Raw genomic sequence first — 12,638 nt, 5'->3', positions numbered from 1 at the left:
CAAAATTCAGTTTGGGGGCGAGAAGGTGGAGTCCCACACTGGCGTTGTGGAATTAAACAAAGGTAACAACACAGAGATATACACTGCAGTTGGGCAGAGCTCTAGATTAGGCTCAGCTAGAGAACACCTCACCAATGTGCATGAGGCAGGGACAGACCAGGGGCATGATTTACTGGGAAAAAAACAGAGTCCTATTTTTGGCACATTTAATAGGGGCAGAGAACAAATCCACTATTAAACGGGGCTCAGTTTTTGGGGGGCCCTGGTGAGGAAAGCCCCGCCGAGGCCGCACTTATATTCATTTAAATGCCACCCCAATCTCCGGACCCCCCACCGCGGCCTCTGGACTCCTCCAACGCCCCAACATGCCAATTAGTGGGTCCTTGAGCTCCCCTAACCCCACGTCTTAAGGGCAAGGCACCCCCGGGCTTGATCCCCAGCACTGGCAACCTGCCACCCGTGCACCTAGCCACTGCCAGCCTGGTAGTGCCACCTGGGCACACTGTTTCCCAGGACTGTGTTACCCAGGATGTCTCTACTCTCTCAGACCAGACTGTGTTCTCCAGGAGCGTCTCTACTCTCCCACACTGACCTGTTGCCTCCACACCAAGCACTCTGAATTTCAATGGGTTCTCCATTGCCATCATGACTGACCACTACACTATCTCTCTTCCCACACCCTCATGAGAATCTGTGCAACCCATCCCTCACATGCCACAGTAACCTATCCATCCCCCTTTCATATCCCGGTGTCTGCATGCATCCCCTTCCACTCATACGTGTGGTACCCCATCCACCTCTTTATGTTTCAGCGTTTCACTTTCCCTTGCGCTCCAGCTTCCCAGCCCTCGGTCTGCCCTCTGTTTGACATTGTTCTCCCTCCAGGAGCGGTACAGTGATTAGCACTGCTGCCTCACAGTGCCAGGGACCTGGGTTCAATTCTGATCTTGGATGACTGTTGTGTGGAATTTGCACATTCATGTGGGTTTCCTCCGGGTGCTCCGGTTTCCTCCTACAGTCCAAAGATGTGCAGGTTAGGTGGATTGTCCATAATCAATTGCCCCTTAGTGCCCATTAGTTAGGTGGGGTTATGGGAATAGGGTGGGGGAGTGGGCCTAGGTAGGGTGCTCTTTCGGAGGAGGGCCAGGGCAGACTCGATAGGCTGAATGGCCTCCTTCTGCACTGTAGGGATTTTATGAATCTATAATTCCTCCCCACCTCCTTGCAATGTCTTCCTGCTCTGTGTGCTCTTCATCCTTCACTGTCACCCCACCCGTACCTTGCCACCGCCTGTCTCAAGTGAACAAGATGTGTCAGACAGACACTGGTGCGTCCTGCAACATAATGATCTCCACACACCCATGCAAAGTAGCTGAACATTGCGATCCGAAAATGAACACTCAAAAGTGAAGTTGAGGCAATGTGATGGCACAAGACATGAGTCTTATACAGGCAAAGGCAGACAAGTTCCATCGGGCAGGGGCAAGAGAGATTTTATTTCAACTGCACTGCTATCCAAGTACAATTTAATCACACACAGGGCAAGAGGATAGATTAGTCCGACAGCCCAATGCAAAGGCACGAGGGAGATCTCGAGTTCCAGAATTGAGATGGGACGCAACGACCACTCACCTCAGCTGAAGCAAGTCTGAAGCTTGGACTCGTAAACCTGAATGTGCCAACAGAGAAAGGGCAGAAAAAGGCCCAAAGAGAGGGAGACAGAAGACCTCAGAGAGAGGGAGACAATATTCAAGGAAAGTGCAAGATGGTTGCCGACCACATTGAAGTGTTGGGTGCTCTGAGGTACAGAGATCCTGCAGCTGCTGCTTGAGGCGGTCTTTAAGTGGCGCAGGAACCCTGCGAGGTGCGTGAACGACCGGGATGGCGTCCGGTTTGAGGCGAATTCAGTAGGTGTATGGCAGTGTTCCCATGCCTTCGAATGCCTCCTGGTTGTGGGCGAGGAGCGATTGGAGCTGTGCGTAGAACTCTGCATCCGGGAAGTCAGACGTGCCGTCTGGAGAGAGAGGATTCGTTGCACAAGGTGGAGAGCCTTGCATGCCTGTGCGCCCAGCAGGGAGTCCTTCGATGAGCCAACTATCTCGAACGAGAGTGTGGCCGTGTGTGTGTTGTGTGTCACCTGGAGCTGGCAGGATCCCATGGCCGGGATAACGTTCCCGTTGTAGTCGACCATCTTGCACCGGGATGGCTGGATTGGTGATCTGACCTTCATGGCGTAGAAGGCTGACCATGCTATGAGGTTGGCGGAGGCGCCAGTGTCCAGGCGGAAAGTGATCGGCGAGCGGTTGACCGTTCATCGCCCGGATTGATGATGTTGACCCGGTTCGCATCAATGACCGCAACCCGGAAGGCGTCTTGGTCATTTGTGTCGTCGGTTTGGATGTCGTGATGTGGAGGCTGAATGGTCCGCACGTTCCTGCGAGGTTGTCAGAGATGTGGAAGATCAACAGGTTGAGCCGCTCGACAGTTGGCAGCGTAGTGGCCCATCTTGCCACAGCATAGGCATTGTCGGGTTTTTGCAGGACATTGCCCTTTTAAATGTGCAGCTCCACAGTTGCCGCACGGCATGACGTCATGGCGTTCGTTACGCCACTGCGCATGCGCAGTTCGGTCTTGCGTCGGGTGCGCCTGCGCAGCACGTCCCTCAGTGCTGCCGTAGGTTTTGGCGCGCACAAACGCGGGAGGCCTTAAAAAGCGCGCGAAACGGCCGCCCTCGTCCGGGCCGCGGGCCGGGAGAAACTCGATTGCCTGGACGCGTTCGGCCTCGTGGGCGGCCTGGCTTGCCAATTCGATCGCGTGGGACCCACTCCGTGCCGATTCGGTCGCCTGAAATTGGGCATAGCGGCTAGTCACATTCTCATGCAGGACACAGGCTTCAACTGCAGATGCTAAGGTCAGGCCTTTAATTTTTAGAAGCTGCTGACGTAGGCCACTGGAGGCAACGCCAAAAACGATCTGGTCCCGGATCATGGACTCTGAGGTGGTGTCGTAACCGCAGGACTGCGTGAGGATGCGGAGGTGCGTCAGCTCATCCTTACCTTGCAGGTGCTGCTTAAAGACATACCTCTCAAAGCTCTCGTTGACCTCAACGTTGAAGTGCTTGTCGAGCTTGAGGAGGACCGTGTCATACTTAGCTTTGTTCTCGCCTTCCGCGAACACCAAGGAGTTATATACATCGATGGCGTGTTGACCTGCGGTAGTGAGGAGCATGGCAATCTTTGTTTCGTCCGAGGCACCCTGTTTTTCATTGGCTTGCATGAAGAGTTCGAAGCGCTGCTTGAAGAGCTTCCAATTTGTGCCCAGGTTCCCAGCGACTTGCAACGGCTGCGGTTTGTTGCGGGTGTCCATGGCTCAGGATGGCAGATTTACCGGTAGGTATCGATTCACTCCTAGTATCATGAAGTGTTGGGTGCACTGAGGTACAGACGAGCGAACACGGTTGCGATTGGTACAATGCAGTTTTATTCCATTTAACTATTTATACATCAGACTTGGTACTCAGCACGTTGTGACTGTGTGAGTGTCTTGCTATGAGGTCCTGGCCCTGTGCTGTCTCTAGATGGACTGCCCAGGAAGTGTCGTGTTTCTTGTTTTATACTGTGCCTGCTCTTGTCTGTGATTGGCTGTCGTGTTATGTGTGCTAATTGGTCCGTTGGTCTGTCTATCATTATGTATGTGTTATGGTGTATGTTTGAATATCATGACACACATCAGCTCAATGAAATGCACGAGCTAAAGGTAAATTAAGCTGTTTTACAGACAAGTATCCACATTGGAGCTGAACTGGAAGATTTGCAGGCTAGGTTCCCAGCTGAGTCTATATCTTTGAAACCACACAATAAACCAAAGCCCTCTGTGAACCAAGCTGTGTGAGATCTGACCAAACAAATTTCAGGGACAGCACAAATACCAGGAGGAACAAATGATCCAAAGTTCCACAATTGCCAACTCAACCAGATAGACAGGCATAACCGGAGGCATATACACTCAACACAGCAATCAGGCGGTCACAGAGATGGGATCTGACCAGCTGTACTGAGTACAGAACTATCATCAATCCCAACGGTCCACATGTTCCTAAAATCCGCGATGGAACAATAACGGTTACCTCGGCAACAAGAGCCATGGGAACAATACTTTCCTGCCAAAGAACATCACCCAGACAAACGGACAATGCCAACGAACGTACATTCCATTAAAAGACCTGCACAGTTTAATGACTATGGGAGTATTTTCTACTCCCATTTTCGGGGCGAGGGATCAGCGGCAGGAAAGGAATATCCCACAGGAGTCCCAAAACATGGTTTGCACCGGCAGGATACTAAGTTCCGATTGTTCCCGCCCCTGCCAATGAGATAGCGGGAATCCCAATGTTGGACGTCAAGATCCCCATTCGGATACATTTAAATGTCATTATCAGGCCCTTATGCCTGTTAGTCCCCCACACCATTATATTATCCACTCACACCAAAGTAAACCATGAGAGGTGCCCCACAATGTGCACTGGGTGGGCAGAATCCACCAGAAATGTGTACGTGAGTCATTCCCCAAAAGGAAGAGGGTCATGTGCAGGCACTAATAATAATAATAATAATCTTTATTGTCACAAGTAGGCTTACATTAACACTGCAATGAAAGTTACTGTGAAAATCCTCTAGTCGCCACATTCTAGTGCCTGTTCGGGTACACAGAGGGAAAATTCAGAATGTCCAATTCACCTAACAGCACGTCTTTCAGGAATTGTTTGAGGAAACCGGAGCACCCGGAGGAAATCCACGCAGACACGGGGAGAACATGCAGACTCCACATAGACAGTGACCCAAGTGGGAATGGAACCTGGGACCCTGGCGCTGTGAAGCAACATGCTAACCAGTGTGCTACCGTGCCGCCCGTCAATACCCTGGCTCTGCCCTGACACTGTTCCTCACACTACCCCCGGCACAACTTCCTGGCACAGCCTGGACAATGCCCCCTGGTACTGAGTGCAGTAGTAGGGGCAGTGCCGGGGAATGTTCTGTCAGGGGGGTGTTGCATAAATGTATGTTCCGTGGGTGGGGATATTCTTTTGGGGGAGAGGCGGGGTGTTCTGTACAGAGGGGTTACATGGGGGGTGGGGCATAGGGGTTCTGTGGTGGGGGGTTATTCTGGGGGAAGGGGCTCTAAGTTGCTGGTGGTGAGAATGAATCAGAGCCTGCCATGCCAGTGTGGAGTGGTGAAACCCGCCCCCTTTATTTTTAACTAGGCCCCTGACACCCACTGCACCACTCTGCAAAGGAACAAGAATATTCCACCTTGTGTGTCCAATGTATTTGCAGTAACAGGTACAACAAACAGTTGTCAATGCGTGAGAACAGTGGGTGTACAATGTGGATTGTACATGCAAATGTATATTTTGTTTACTATGAAAAAGGAGGTGGGGTGTTTGTTCAACTTGAAAGGGGAAATATGCAGAATTTGAAAACCTCCGGCTTGCCATAGTCATGTGACTACAATGTGGCTGCCTCTCGGGGAAGTTCGATAAAGACTTCTCACTCAGTACACACTGAAGAGGTACAGCTGGGTACCCCCGTGCCCGATCTGCAGTGAGGGAAAATGTAAGCGTGGCATTTGGCAGTGCCAGCCTGGTACCCTGGTGTGGCCCTGCCAGAAGAGGTCCCTCCCGGCATCTACCGGCTGCATTGTGCCACACAAGGCTGCGCGCAGCCTTTCGAGCATAACGCGGCCGGTAAATCGGGCCTACAATCTCGGCCGACACTTATCAGAAGTGGTATCTTTCAAATGAGACATCACACCGAGGTGTTCTCTTTCCTCTCCCGTGGGAATGATAGATCCCTGGCACTATTTCAAAGGAGGACAGAGTAGTGTCTTGCAACAATATTTATCCCTCATCCAATACATAAAGCAAATGATCTTCATATTTATTTAATTGCTGCTTGTGGGATCTTACTTCGCTGCTGAGATCCCAATATTATAACAGCGACTGCAATTCAAACAGATTTCATTGGCTTTGAAGTGCTTTGGGACATCTTAAGGTTATGAAAGACATTGTGACATTCTTATGCGGCATTTGCATGTCTTTCTATCTCATTGGTCTCCACCCTTTCTGCCTCTGGGGTAAAATGCACATGAGTAACACTGAAATGATATTTTGTGTCTATGAGTAATTACTGATACAATAGTTTCTGTTTAACCCTGCCTCGCCAGATTGTCAATTGTCAATAGATAGATACAATGTTGCTCAGGGTGGGGTTGCGTTAAGCTGCTCTCTCTCCGGAGGGCCAATCCACGATTGTGCAAGTTCACGTGTTTCCAAACAACCACAGGTTTTATACTGCAGGGAACCTCAGGCACAGGAAGGGTTGAGGTTAGCTGTAAGGCAGTGCAACCTGCACTGGAGCAGAAAGGCCTAGAGATCTGGTATGAATTATATTTCACTCATAGTAGGGCGACATGGTGGCGCAGTGGTTAGCAACGCTGCCACACGGCGGCGACAACCTGGGTTTGATCCCTGCCCCGGGTCACTGTCTGTGTGGAGTTTGCATATTCTCCCCGTGCCTGCGTGGGTCTCACCTCCCACAACCCAAAGATGTGCAGGGTAGGTGAATTGGCCATGCTAAATTGCCCCTTAATTGGAAAAAAATACTTGGGTACTCTAAATTTATTTAATTTTTTAACATTCACTCATAGCATCAAACAGAATAGAAGGCCAGTTGCTCTATCATGCCTGTCCCAGCTGTTTGATATAGCTATCCAAATTGGCCCACCCCTCTCTGCATTCTCCATAACATGGAAATGATTTCCTTTAAGCTATTTGCTCGATTCCCTTTTGAAAGTTATTATTGAATCTACTTCCTCCACCTTTTCAGGCAGCATTTTTCAGATCCCAACAACTCGCCATGTAAAAAAATTCCTTTAGTGCTTTTGCCAAGTACCTTAAATCTGACCCACTTGACTGTGGAAACATTCTCCATTCAATTCTATCAAAACAACTCATCAACTTGAACATCTCTGTTAAATCTCACTTTCTCTGCCTTAAGCCTCTTGACACAGTACAGAAACAGCTCTTATTAAAGTCACAAATGACCTGTGACAAAGGTAAACTCTCAACCTGCCTGCAACCTTTGACTCATTGATCCCACCTGTTATGTTCTAGTACTGTGACAGAGATTGAGTACCCGGTGTACCAAAGAACATCTAGTTCTAGACTAGTCGAATTTATTATTGTATAACAAACTGGGTTGGAAACTAATACTAACAAACTGGAACAATCACAAAACACAACTAACCACAACGACATCTCCTACAGACCTTCTCCTAGGTTACAGTGTCACATGGTATAACTTGCCAGCCATCTAGTGGTCGGAGGTCAAACATGTTTACATATACAATTGCTGATGCGTATCACAACAACACATCCTCCTCGCCACTGTTATTCAGCTGGGTGGGACTGCTCTCACCTGGTTCCATTCTTATCTATCTAATCCTTGTCAGGGAAACATAGAAACATAGAACGTAGAAGCAGGAGGAGGCCATTCGGCTGTTTGAGCCTGTTATTAAGATCATGGCTGATCATCAAGTTCAATACCTTGCTCCACCTTCCCCCCATATCTCTTGATCCCTTTAGCCCCAAGAGCTATATTAATTCCTTCTTGAAATTACACAATGTTTTGGCCTCAATTACTTTCTGTGGCAGCGAATTCCACAGATTCACCAATCTCTGGGTAAAGAAATTTCTCCACACCTCAGTCCTAAAATGTTTACCCCTTTTCCTCAAACTATGATCCCTAGATCTGGACTCCCCTGCCATTGGGAACATTCTTTCTGAACCGACCCTATCTAATCCTGTTAGAATTTTGTAAGAATTGTAGAATTGTAGAATTTTAGAATTTTCTGAACTCCAATGAATATAATCCTAACCAACTTAATCTCTCTTCATAAAACAGTCCCACCATCCCAGGAATCAGCTTGGGAAACCTTCGCTGCACTCCCTCCACAGCAAGAACATCCTTCCTCAGATAAGGACACCAAAATTGCACACAATACTCCAGGTGTGACCTCATCAATGCCCTACACAATTGCAGCAAAACATCTCCATTCCTATATACAAATCCTCTCGCTATAAAGATCAACATACCATTTGCCTTCTTTACAACCTACTGTACCTAGACGATTACTTTCAGCCACTGATGCATGACGACACCAAAGCCTCGCTGAGTATCCACTTTTCTCAATTTATACCCATTCAAATAATAATCTGCCTTCCTAATTTTGCTACTGAGGCAGAAAATTTATCCATATTATACTAAATCAGCCAACCAGGCGCTCACTCACTCAGACTGCCCAAATCCCGCTGAAGGATCTCTGTATCCTCCTCACAGCTCACCCTCCCACTCAACTTTGTATCATCTGCAAATTTGGAGATAATACATTTAGTGGTGTGAATAGTTGGGGTCTTAGGACAGATCCCTGCGGTACCTCACTAGTCACTGCCTGCCAATCAGAAAAAGACCCATTTATTCAAAATCTTTGCTTCCTGTCTGCTAACCAGCTTTCTATCCATCTCAAGTCACTATTCATAATCCCATGTGCTTTAACTTTACATAGCAATCTGCTATGTGAGACCTTGCCGAAAGTCTAAATAAACCATATCTTCCAGTTCTCCCTGGTCAACTCTACTAGTTACACCCTCAAAGAATTTTAGTAGATTTTTTAAAAATTTGTTCATGGGACATGGGCATTGCAAGTTGTGCCAGCATTTATTGCCCATCCCTAATTCCCCTTGAGGGGGCAGTTAAGAGTCAACCACATTGCTGTGGGTCTGGAGTCACATGTAGGCAAGACCAGGTAAGGACTGCAGTTTTTCTTCCCTACAGGGCATTACTGAACCAGATTTTTTTTTTGGGGGGGGGGGGTTGACAATGGTTTCATGGTCATCATTAGACATTTAATGCCAGATTTCTATTGAATTCAAATTTCACCATCTGCAGTGGCTGGATTTGAACCTGGGTCCCCAGAGCATTACTCTGGGTCTCTAGTCGTGCCTCACAAACCTTATTCAGTTATTTGAGAAGGTGACCAAACAGGTGGACGAGGGTAAAGCAGTTGATGTGGTGTATATGGATTTCAGTAAAGCGTTTGATAAGGTTTCCCACGGTAGGCTACTGCAGAAAATAAAGAGGCATGTGATTCAGGGCGATTTAGCAGTTTGGATCAGAAATTGGCTAGCTGGAAGAAGACAAATGGTGGTGGTTGATGGGAAATGTTCAGCCTGGAGTCCAGTTACTAGTGGTGTACCACAAGGATCTGTTTTGGGGCCACTGCTGTTTGTCACTTTTATAAATGACCTGGAGGATGGCCTAGAGGATGGGTGAGTAAATTTGCCGATGACACTAAAGTCGGTGGAGTTGTGGACAGTGTGGAAGGATGTAACACGTTACAGAGGGACATAGATAAGCTGCAGAGCTGGGCTGAGAGGTGGCAAATGGAGTTTAATGCAGAAAAATGTGAGGTAATTCATTTTGGAAGGAATAACAGGAAGACAGAGTACTGGGTAAATGGTAAGATTCTTGGTAGTGTGGATGAGCAGAGAGATCTTGGTGCCCATGTACATAGATCCCTGAAAGTTGCCACCCAGGTTGAGAGGGTTGTTAAGAAGGCATACGGTGTGTTAGCTTTTATTGGTAGAGGGATTGAGTTTCGGAGTCATGAGGTCATGTTGCAGCTGTACAAAACTCTGGTGTGGCCGCATTTAGAGTATTGTGTGCAATTCTGGTCACCTCATAGGAAGGATGTGGAAGCATTGGAAAGGGTGCAGAGGAGATTTACCAGGATGTTGCCTGGTCTGGAGGGAAGATCTTATGAGGGAAGGCTGAAGGACTTGAGGTTATTTTCTTTAGAAAGAAGAAGGTTAAGAGGTGACTTAATTGAGACATACAAGATGATCAGAGGATTAGATAGGGTGGACAGTGAGAGCTTTTTTCCTCGGATGGTGATGTCAATCACGAGGGGACATAGCTTTAAATTGAGGGGTAATAGATATAGGACAGATGTCAGAGACAGGTTCTTTACTCAGAGAGTAGTAATGACGTGGAATGCCCTGCCTGTAACAGTAGTGAACTCACCAACATTAAGGGCATTTAAATGGTCATTGGATAAACATATGGATGATAAGGGAATAGTGTAGATGGGCTTTAGAGTGGTTTTAAAGGTCGGCGCAATATCGAGGGCCAAAGGGCCTGTACTGCGCTGTAATGCTCTATGTTCTATGTTCTAGTGTCCTCGTCCAGAGACAATACCACTATGCCACCTCCTCCCTGATTGTCATGCATGATTTTCCTTTCGGAAATCCATGCTGACTTAGTCTGGTTTCACCATTGTTTTCCAAATGTTGTGGTATGAAATCCTAAGTTCATCCAGCTCCAGTTCCCTAACGTGGTTTCTGAGAAGCTGGAGATGGATGCACTTCCCACAGATGAAATCAGCAGGGACACTGACGGTGTCCCTCACCTCAAACATTCTGCAGGAGGAACATTGCACTACCTTCCCTGCCATCCCCTCTAGATAAAAAAAGAAAAAGAAAGAAAGAGCTTACCTGTTATTCACTCCCCTTCTCAGCAAGCACTCACTCAGCAACTACTACACCCCACACGATAACACCTGAGGGAAAAAATAAGAAAAACTACTTACCAGTCACCAACCAATCCCTTACCTGCAGGCTGTGACTTCACGGTTCAACTTCTTTCTACTTCTACCTGCCCTCGAGCCTTCCTCTTGATCTTTACAGAGTTGATTTTTTTTGGCTAGAGGAGGGGGTAGGGAGGAAAACACTGAAGAAGTGTTTCGGGTTTAAGTGTCACTTGACAACAGCTCCTCCACAAACCACCTTCAAGTTAGGGTGAGCACAACAGACATATGCAAATTTCCCTTGCAACAGCCAATCAGCAGCTCCACTCTACTGCCCTCTGCTGGATGCTTGTGTTCACTTGAACAGCTAGGGTCTCTTGCTCAGGTACTACTTCAAGTTAGGGTGAGCACAACAGACGTATGCAAATTGCCCCAGCAACAGCCAATCAGCAGCTCTGCTCTACTGCCCTCTGCTGGATGCTTGTATTCACTTGAACAGCTAGGGTCTCTTGCTCAGGTACTACTTCAAGTTAGGGTGAGCACAACAGACGTATGCAAATTGCCCCAGCAACAGCCAATCAGCAGCTCTGCTCTACTGCCCTCTGCTGGATGCTTGTCTTCACTTGAACAGCTAGGGTCTCTTGCTCAGGTACACCTTCAAGTTAGAGTGAGCACAACAGACATATGCAAATTGCCCCAGCAACAGCCAATCAGCATTTCTGCTCTACTGCCCTCTGCTGGATGCTTGTCTTCACTTGAACAGCTAGGGTCTCTTGCTCAGGCACTACTTCAAGTTAGGGTGAGCACAACAGATGCATGCAAATTGCCCCTACAAAAGCCAATCAGCAGATCCCCTCTACTGCCCCCTGCTGGAAGAGGTGGATTGGCTATGATAAATTGCCCTTGGTGACCAAAAAGGTTAGGAGGGGTTATTGCGTTACAGGGATAGGGTGGAAGTGAGGGTTTAAGTGGGTCGGTGCAGACTCGATGAGCCGAACAGCCCCCTTCTGCACTGTTTGTTCTATGTTCTATGTTCATAGAGGCGTCAATAACCAGGGGACATAGATTTAAGGAACGGGGCAGAACATTTAGAGGGGTTCTGAGGAAAAACATTTTCACACAAAAGGTGATAGGAATCTGGAACGCATTGCCTGAAAGGATGGTAGAGGTGGGAACCCTCACAACATTTAAGAAGCATTTAGCTGGGTACTTGGAATGCCATAGCAAGTACTGGAAAATGGGGTTAGAATAGATAGGTGCTTAATGGCTAGCGCAGACATGGCGGGATTCTCCCCTAACCGGCGGGGTAGGCGTACCGGCGCCGAGGAGTGGCATGAAACACTCCGGCGTCGGACCACCCGGAAGGTGCCGAAGGGCTTGGCAGCGCACCAACCGGCGCCGAAGGATCTCCGCCGGCCGGCGCGAGTTGGTGCATGCACGGGAGTGCCAGCGTGTGCTGGCGTCATTCCAGTGCATGCGCAGGGGGGTTCTTCTCCGTGCCGGCCATGGCGGACTGTTACACCGGAAGGTGCGGAGGAAGGAGTGCCACCACTGCACAGGCCCACCCGCGGATCGGTGGGCCCCGATAGCGGACCAGACCATCGTGGGGACCCCCCAGGGCCAGATCCCCTCCCGAGGACTCCGCAGGCCGCCCGCAGAGCCAGGTCCCGCCGGTACGGACCTTGTGTATTTTACGCCGATGGGACCCGCCAAAACAGGCAGCAACTCAGCCCATTGCAGGCCGGAGAATCAACGGGGGGCCGCTACCAACGGCCCCCGACTGGGCAGCGCGAATCCTGCCCCCGCCGATAAGCCGGCGCTGGAGAATCCGGAAGCCGGCGTCGATGCGGCGGGGCGGGATTCACGCCGTCCCCCGCCGATTCTCCGGCCCAACAGGGGATTGGAGCACCCCGCCCCTCTTGTTATGCTGTAAAACTCTATGAACTATGACTATTATAGGATGGGTAAATGAGCCGGTTTCCGAGGAAGTAAAACCA

General features: G+C 48.9%; 1 protein-coding gene across 4 annotated transcripts in view; it reads right to left on the bottom strand.

Moving 5' to 3' along the window:
- The window catches only part of LOC140398353 (solute carrier family 15 member 2-like), a 689,895-nt gene that overhangs the window by 620,951 nt on the left and 56,306 nt on the right, over nt 1-12,638 (bottom strand). The window contains exon 3 of one of the 4 annotated variants that reach the window (XM_072486942.1): nt 10,610-10,674. The exons of the other annotated variants lie outside the window; for them this stretch is intronic. The gene's annotated coding sequence lies outside the window, so the exon portion shown is untranslated. The remainder of the gene's footprint in view (nt 1-10,609; nt 10,675-12,638) is intronic. 4 annotated transcript variants of the gene reach the window in all.

The sequence above is a fragment of the Scyliorhinus torazame genome, chromosome 21, assembly GCF_047496885.1.
Source record: "Scyliorhinus torazame isolate Kashiwa2021f chromosome 21, sScyTor2.1, whole genome shotgun sequence".
Classification (NCBI taxonomy): Eukaryota; Metazoa; Chordata; class Chondrichthyes; order Carcharhiniformes; family Scyliorhinidae; genus Scyliorhinus; species Scyliorhinus torazame.
This window is presented reverse-complemented; position numbering and strand designations above follow the sequence as displayed.